The 8,424-nt window shown below is 36.3% G+C and overlaps 1 long non-coding RNA gene across 1 annotated transcript; it reads right to left on the bottom strand.

Moving 5' to 3' along the window:
* Positions 1-6,871: 6,871 nt before the first annotated feature.
* Positions 6,872-8,067, bottom strand: LOC116709341 (uncharacterized). The gene is made up of 3 exons (XR_004336848.1): positions 7,844-8,067; positions 7,703-7,774; positions 6,872-7,382 (listed from the first exon to the last, which is right to left on the bottom strand). It is a non-coding gene; the product is annotated as an uncharacterized LOC116709341 (long non-coding RNA).
* Between the last annotated feature and the right edge of the window lie 357 nt (positions 8,068-8,424).

Raw genomic sequence — 8,424 nt, 5'->3', positions numbered from 1 at the left:
CAAATGCAAAGTATTACATATTATGACGTGCATGACCGTGCTTGAACCCAGCCACAGAGTGAATCCAGACCCAAAATACCTGACAGCAGAATGAGGAAGAGCTGCACCAGAACAACAAAATGTAGAAAATCTTTTGAACACAATGCCCTTTCTACCTTCTTTGGAGGTTCAAGAAAAAGAATGAAAACACAAATATCTTGACATAAGTTTATTTGATGTTCTTTCAAACCAGATGGATTTATTACTTTTGATTTCTCAGAATGTTAGACATAAAAAAAATGTAAAAAGTTTGTGACCCTCAATTGTTTTTACTTGATATTGTGTTAGATGAATTGCATTCAGGCAGGGAGAATATAGGAAAGAAATCTGTAAATTTCAGATTTCAGAGCAGTTAGAGAGAATGATGTAAATACAACATGAAGAAAATGTATCTTACACATGTGATGTCATCTGTATATAAGTTTTTAAAACCAAATGTATCATTAAAACGTATTTAACGAAGCAGGACTAGTTATTTTTAGAACGTGAAGGTGTTTTGCAAGCTCCAAATATAAAAATGTCCGTCATGACAAAACACTTTAGTGGTCATCCAAAGAACATGTCTCCAAAAACATGTTTTTGTCCATGGCTGCATTTGCAAGCAATAAAATGGCTTCTTCCGTTTGTGACTGACCTGTCAAAAAGTGTACGAGTAAAAAGCCTATGTGTCTTTTGTGTATGTGCATCTTGTTTAAGCTTTACATCTGTAACTCACACACGTGTCTCCACGCCTACCACAGAAAACAACTAGTGAGTTGTAATCAATTTCATCAACTGAAAAATAATGAAAGAAACAACCATTTTGAAAATAGTAAATAATTACATGTGCCTTCCAGCTAACCTAACTGAACATTTCAAAAAACACATTGTGACATACTGTACCTTTGTCTTTAGGAGAACACAGGTCTTTATGTTCACATTATTCTTGGAAGCCAGCAGGTCATTCCAAGCATTTATGGAAACTTTCCACTGCTCCTCAGTAGATTTATGCTTTCTTGGGGCATTCTGCCTTTTTACGTAACTTTGGGCCGACTCAAAGATGCTGAGATCATGACTCAGTGGATACCTATGGTGTTCTTGAATATCAATCTTTGACACTTTGATGTTGCTCCCATTGCTGGTTGCTGATTCTGTAGAACTTCATGTACATAGAGGAAAGGAAAATACCATCACAACATGTCTGTATTTATAGCAAGGGGATGGATATCAAAGCATGGCAGTGTGTTAAAGTACCATGACAGGAGCCTGGCTGGAAGGCACATGTGGGACATGAACCCAAATAACGCTTTAAAGCATATAATTTAGGAATTATTTAGGATATGGTCATTGAAAGTTTCAACCACTCAAGTTAAATAGCATCATTATGGCAAGTATTTAGCTATTTTATTATATCATTATGTTCAGCACCTCCTTGTGTGTTCTGAAGGCACAGTCCAAGCCTAATGTGAGCAGTTTCTAACTTTAAGCTGGAGCAGCTTACAAAGGTATTAGGAAACAGTAAATCTGTGAACCCTCCCAACATTTACAAGCGATTTAACAAGCAAAAAAATTTAGTTTCCAAGCTGAAACTCCTCTATCTTATGGGAAATCTCTATCTGCTTTTCCGATTCCAGATTGTTGAAAACTATTTGATTTATAGTTTTCATTTCAGTTTTTTAATGTTTTTCCAGTTCTTCTATTTAAATGTAATCAGAATGTTTTGTGTTTTTTTCCCTTCCTTAAGTTTGTAAGTTATAGGCAATCTCTGGAGCATAATGTCTGAGGCTAATCAAGCCTCTCGTTTTGAAATTCCAGTTGCATGACTTTTCACCATCTGCCCTGACCAGACCTCTGACCATCGAGGAGATGGGCTGCTTTGACTAAGAGGGTGAGTTTATACACACACACAAGAAGGGGTGACCTTAGTGGATCACCTGTCATACTGAAATGCAACATGTGAATGCTGCTTCAGGGGCTAGATTCATCTTAAGAAAAAAGAAACATTTTTTGTCCTCATCTGCAAACGGTATAAGCCTTAGAAGGAAATGCTGGAATAAGAGTGGCACATTTAGTCATTGACTGATTGAGTACAACAGGAGTGTACAAGGATTTAAGATAACTTTGAGATGATTAAAAATAGCTTTCTATTCAGCAGACTATGGTAGTTCCAGAAGCAATTATTCTTATCTTAAACAACAAAGCACAACAAAAAGGGAAAGTAGAGGAATGTGTGAAATATTGCTCCAGGAAAGGTAAATAAACAGCTGGCTCCCTGCTCAGCAGCCCAGAAAAGGGTCTTTTTGGGCAGACCAAGTCCCCCTCCACTCCAGATGAGAACGAGGGTCAGATAAGTTCACACCGTCTTTCTGCATGAACTCTCACGGCAGACACAGCCAACTGATGTCATAGTTTTTTGTGATTAATTAAGGTAGTAAAACTGCTGGTTGCCCACATGTGTTGATACAAAGCCTGGTGCTACTTAGAGACCCGAGCTGCCTGTCGAAGGATCTTAAAAGCTCTCCACAGTGTTCCGAAGGCATTTTCTGTAAATAACATAAAGCTCAATTTATAAGCTCAATAAAAGTGGATTTTTTTTTATATGTTCAAAATGTATTTATAAAGTAAAAATAATAATCTAACATTTTTTGAAAATATGCATCTTTTTTCATCTTCAGCATAATGCATTCTGACTCATCTTTACAGCTTCAGGCTATTGGTCGTTTTTTTTCCCCACCGGTCCCAAAGGCACACTTTTTAGTTAATATAGCCAGTTTCAGGAAACTAAATCTGAGTGTTTAAATGTACTTTCGATTTGTAGTAACACATTAAAACTCCTGCATAGCAAGGTTAGAATGTCCCTGTGAAATTCCGAGCCTAATTCTAATTGATTTTATGTGGCAAGACTTGGAAAAATGATGACAGAAAATCCATTCAATCATAATGAATCTGAATTGTTGAGGCTCAAAATGTGTGTTTGATGTTCAAAGCTGGTAGGAACCTACAACAAAATCAGTGCAGCTGTAATTAAAGCTGCATGCCATGCTTCAGATTTTTATTTGCAAACATTTGGAAATGTATTTTCTTCACATCTTTGTACTTCATTTATATATAAATTGATAAATGTATAAAATTTGATCTGTTGAAGTGCCTTGGAATGGTATATGATGTGAATTGGTGCTACATAAATAAATTGAATTTTTTGTCTTGTCTGGTAATTAAAATTCTAGTTAAATTCATTTGTTTTAGTTTTAGCATAAGAAAAAGCAAAAAAGTGCAGAGAATGTGAATATTTTTGTATTGCCTTGTATACATATATTGTTTTTGTCTCTAGTCTTTATATATTTTTCGAGGGGTATCCTTGGTTGGCGACCCCAGATTTTATTTGGAAACTTCCGCACCATTTTTCTTATTGTTATTTGCCAAACAATAAGAAGAAAAAAAAAACGCTATAAAATAAGGGGTTTTCAGTAAATCAGAGGTAAGGGCTCTCTAAGGTCAAATACAGAAGTTTAACACAGTTTTAGGAACCATTTTAAATAAACACAAAAAATATATGCACAAATATCAATATGAGCAAAACCAAGCAATTTTTTAAAAAAAATCCCATTGTCCCAGAAGAGGGTAATAAATTCATGCTCTGCAAAATATCCACATGTCCTACCTCCTTCCAATTTAGCTTTGTAGTGAGGCCAGCCGGTTGATTTTCTGATTCAGATTATATCCGCTTGTTCCAACTGTGTCTCTGTGAAGTTGCAGTATAAATGAAGGAAAAAACATGCTTTATGTTTTGTGGCTGAACAGTTTTTTCCTTTGAGCTGAAACCCACATCGTTTGCAGATGTTTCTCTGGGACGTATGCTCTTAATTCTCCAAATTCTTCAGGAATATGACAGTCTGCAATATTATTATTGTATCCCGGTGAGTAAAATGTTAAACAGTTTAGAGGGAAACTTAGCTTAAACGCAGACATCTGGTGTTCCTTTTTTTGCTGCGTACCCACTTTCTCCTGCATTATCTGCTGTGTTTACTTTGCCATGCTTTCATTTTTAAAAACGACAACAGAGCAGTGTTTGCCATTTGCGTTTTTCTGCACAGCGAAAGAACAGACTGGTAGCCTATAAGTCTGAAACAGCTGGACACGTGAAGGTATTAAAAGCAGATGTGGTCTGGAATGTTCACCACATGGAAAGTCTGATTGTGTCTATACCTCTACGGTAATAGGGGGACTTAACAGCCAAAGGTTTCCTCAGTCGAGCTGCAAAAAAAAGTCCTTCTGGAAAATTGCTGCATTAACACCATGAGAGCATCCAGCTCTTTCTATGTGGCTGTCTGCAGCCAAGTGGCCTAACGTGCAATGAACTGTATTCTTTAAAACCTGGAGAACCCCCTTTTACTCTGATACTCCAAAATGAAATATGCCTTCAGAAGTCTATTCATATTGCATGTGATTTATTCTGTGTAACTTCAGTTGCCTCAGAGGCTTGTTAAATGTTGTGTTTATGTTATTGATAAGCATAAATACAAATGAATGCACCATCAACTGTTGGCAAAATATTGACATTTTTGAGAAAATTGTAAGACAAGACAACAATGTGGGTAAACTGTTTTTTTTAATGTAATGTGAATTCACCTTTCACAACTAAGTTGTCAGATATTATATTGCTTTCAAAAGCACAGCTTTTTTCTGTTGAAATCACAATGTGATGCTGAGACATCGCCAACTTCTCCTCCATTTTAGTCTTTGTAAATGCGTACTAGGTTTTCTCTGATTTGTGACCAAAAAACACATTCTACTTTTGAGATTTGTATTTGTGTAAACTATGTACCACTTCCATTCCCATTTCACACTTGTATGCCAAAGGTTCAAGAGGTATGAATACTTTCGCAAGGTGTAAAATGTAATGCCCATATTAGCCCCCTCTAGTGGTAATCGTAGTAACCAAAGCTACTTAGCTTGTGAGCAGTTGCATCTGGCATAGAAAATTGAACATTTTACCGTATGCTCAGCACCTAAACACAGAGGGATATTTATTGAGATTTGAACTTGCAATCATGGAGAAATTGTGAGCATACCTTTGCTCAAACCTCAATGTAGACATTAGACAGCAAAATTCCTTCTGCTAAATCACTTAGAGCTCTGAAAGCCTTTCTGCCTTTGTGTTGATCTTGCTCTTGAGATACAAAGATATCCATTCCACAAATGCAGGGGCAGAGGCTGTTAATGGGTTTCGACTTGTGCCTGGTCTCCCCATCATGATGCCTCCAACATGACTCCTCAACTATTTAAGACCACCATCTGTGACAGTGCCGAGCGGATGAGCAGGGCCGCACATGTAAGAGTACCCCAGCAACTTGACAAGTGAGAACTGTTTATAGAATTAGCTCATGTCTTTCTGAGCATCCAGCAACATAACTGTGGTGAGTCTGAGGGTCTCATTAGCAAACATTTGAAACTTTCTCAATGGATTAGCTGCATGCAGCACGTCATGTCTAAGCTTCACAGATTACATCACGGGCACAATTCAGACTCATTAAAATCGATGCCAGGATTGAAAGTGTCATATGAAGGGTACATGAAAGAGCTCAGTGTAGAAACTAAATCAGTGATTGGTAATCTTCTTCAGTTGTTTCTTCCATTGTTTCGCCACATGCTGAATAAAACCGTATTGTAGGATTACTTTAAGAAATAATATTAAATTGGAAAAAATGGCCATATCACTTATCAATGGTAGTTTGAAGCACTTGGTTTGACATTTTGCCAAAGATAAAATAGATATCTCATCAAAGAACCCTGACACATCGAGCACTTACCTGTGAAAGATTTTGAAAACCATAAAGACAAAAACACTCAAAGTATTTGCCAAAGACAAAATGTTCCAGGAGCTTTATGAATCTGAATTAAGGTCTTTATGGAGCTACAAAGAGGGACATTTTCAGGCCAGAGTTAAAGCTGATCGTTTCAACACAAGCATCATTGCATAAGCTTTAAAATACTCAGACCCCAAATCCAATTTTATAATTTTACTCCTACCCCTAATGCCTGACCCCTTACTTAACATCTAAACTTAAGTGTTTAAAATAACTGACTTTAATGTCAATAAGTTATTTCTGCCAGAGTCTTACTAAATCTTTTTGCAAGTTCAGGTCAACCTCTTATTTTAAGTAGAAATCTCAGTTTGAAGGGTTAGATGGAAAATGCTTATGTTGAGGTATGGGCTTATAGGAATTCTGACTTGCATTGGCTCTGTAAATACATAAATAAACATTAGGGATGTATGCTTTGATGGATAAACTGGGATAATCATGCAATAAAATCTCTTCATATTCTGTTGTCTTCAAAGCTACTACTATACCTATTGGAGTTGCAACATTTTTTGTGTAATGTCAGTTTTGTGCAATGTCAATCAGTGATTCTCAACACATTTTCAACAGTAAAACCTGTCACAGCCATCAGAGAGAAAATCTGAATGTCAGACCAAACAGGAATTTGGTATTGGACAAGGAAAGGTTGATTGATGCATCTATGATAACATGCATTAGTGTAATCCAAACTATAATTTACATTTTGGAAAAATAGACTAGAATATATACTTTTTGGTTGTCAGAGTGAATAATGACTTTTAGCTTACCAACATAAACAAACCAATGGGCAAAAAATGGAAAAGGACTGAACACAAATTGCAAAACAATAAAACATTTGTAACTATTAGCATAAAATAATCTACAGATACCCAAACTATTTGATGTCATGCTTTAATGTTTTTCTTTCTATAACATGTTTATTTAATTTGTACATTTGTGCATAAGAACATGAAGGCCTAAGAGGATTAAGTCTTAACAGTAATTAACTTAATCAAATAAGTCTAAATAAATAATTACATTGACACATGTCAATGGGCTAGTTCTTAGAAGTCTAGATACGGCTCAGGAAGGAGTAGACAGACTAGAAGTTGCAGATGTGAGTGCCTTGTATTCACAGTGATTAATTATTTACATTACAATAAGAAAGGAAAAAAAAACATTTAAATGGCCATATTAAAATAAAAGGAAATAATACACAAAGAAAACAAATTAAATTAACAAATAAAAAAAAACAAATCAGTTCCACAGTTCCAGTAATAAGCCACACCATTCAGTTCATAAAACTCCTGAAAACTGAACTGAAGCGGTTCAACAGGGTCAGGTGAGTTTAGAGCGCCTGTTACAGTTCATATGCTGACAAAAGTCAGATCAGAGTGGAAACAATTTTGTTCATGGGCTGCAGGAAGCCTCCCACCAGCCTGGTGGGGAAACCAAATCTTAACACCACAGGTGAAATCCTTTAGGCTCTTGGACCTGATTCTTCAGCTCGCCATCGAACCTGGCCTGTACAATAAAGCAGGACCAGTCTCAAATATATATATAATCAAACATTCCAGTGTGCACACAAAAATATGATCGGCACTCATTGCGCTATGAATAACCAATCAATGCATTTCGAAGTACAAATTTTCTAGATAAATCTTATTCATAAAAAGTCAATAAATATGCTCCATACAAACAACAAACAATGCAAAAATCATCTAGATAAGCAAATACTTTTAATATTTAAGGCATCTCATTGTTCTCCAATTTGTTTGTTCAGAGTCGCAATAGAGCATCCGAATTGATATCAACTAACGCCAAGTCTTCATAAAATGACTCACCAATTCCGCAGTTCATAAGGCATACAAGCGGTTTTGTGTTTCTCTTATCCCTCAGCTTACGACCGGAGACTCCTAAAGTTAGTACAATTTTATCAGCATCATACAAGATTAAAGAAAAACAGAATGTTGCGCGTAACCGACCTGCAGCTCTGCTCTCCCAAACTTGTTCTAATCCTCCATGCTTTTTGCTCCAGCTAATATACCCAACAAATGAACTAACGGTGGTACATGTGACTCAGACGCTCAACAATGATTGGCTGTTTAGTAAATCTCGCGAGAATTGCAGTTATATAATCAACTACCGCGAGATTTTGGAGGGCAATAGTAGCGAACCAAAAAAATGGAACTCAACATTTCACTTGGGTTACACACATATCCATTAAAGTTTCTGCTAATCAAAACGAGAGGCTAGCTCTGAGCAACAAAATTATTGTAAGTGCTGCATTCTGTTTCATTTTGGAGTTGTTCCTTGAAATTTACCTTTAGAACCTTAAAAACCCAAGTGTTAATCTGTGTTAATTCAAATCATTTAAAAACCACTTCAAGTAAATTAAATCTCCATTAATGCAATGTTTCCCAACCTTGGTCCTGAAGGAAAAATGCCCTGTCTTAATATTCCTGATTCAGGTGATTGCAGTTCAGCAAATGCCTGTTAATAGAAATCAATAGAAATCAGCTGGGCTGAAGCAAGGAAACACTTGAAACATGCAGGGTAATGTGCC

Source organism: Xiphophorus hellerii, chromosome 19, assembly GCF_003331165.1.
Source record: "Xiphophorus hellerii strain 12219 chromosome 19, Xiphophorus_hellerii-4.1, whole genome shotgun sequence".
NCBI classification, from domain to species: Eukaryota; Metazoa; Chordata; class Actinopteri; order Cyprinodontiformes; family Poeciliidae; genus Xiphophorus; species Xiphophorus hellerii.
The sequence above is the reverse complement of the archived record's forward strand: the minus strand, read 5'-3'. Positions and strand labels throughout refer to the sequence as shown.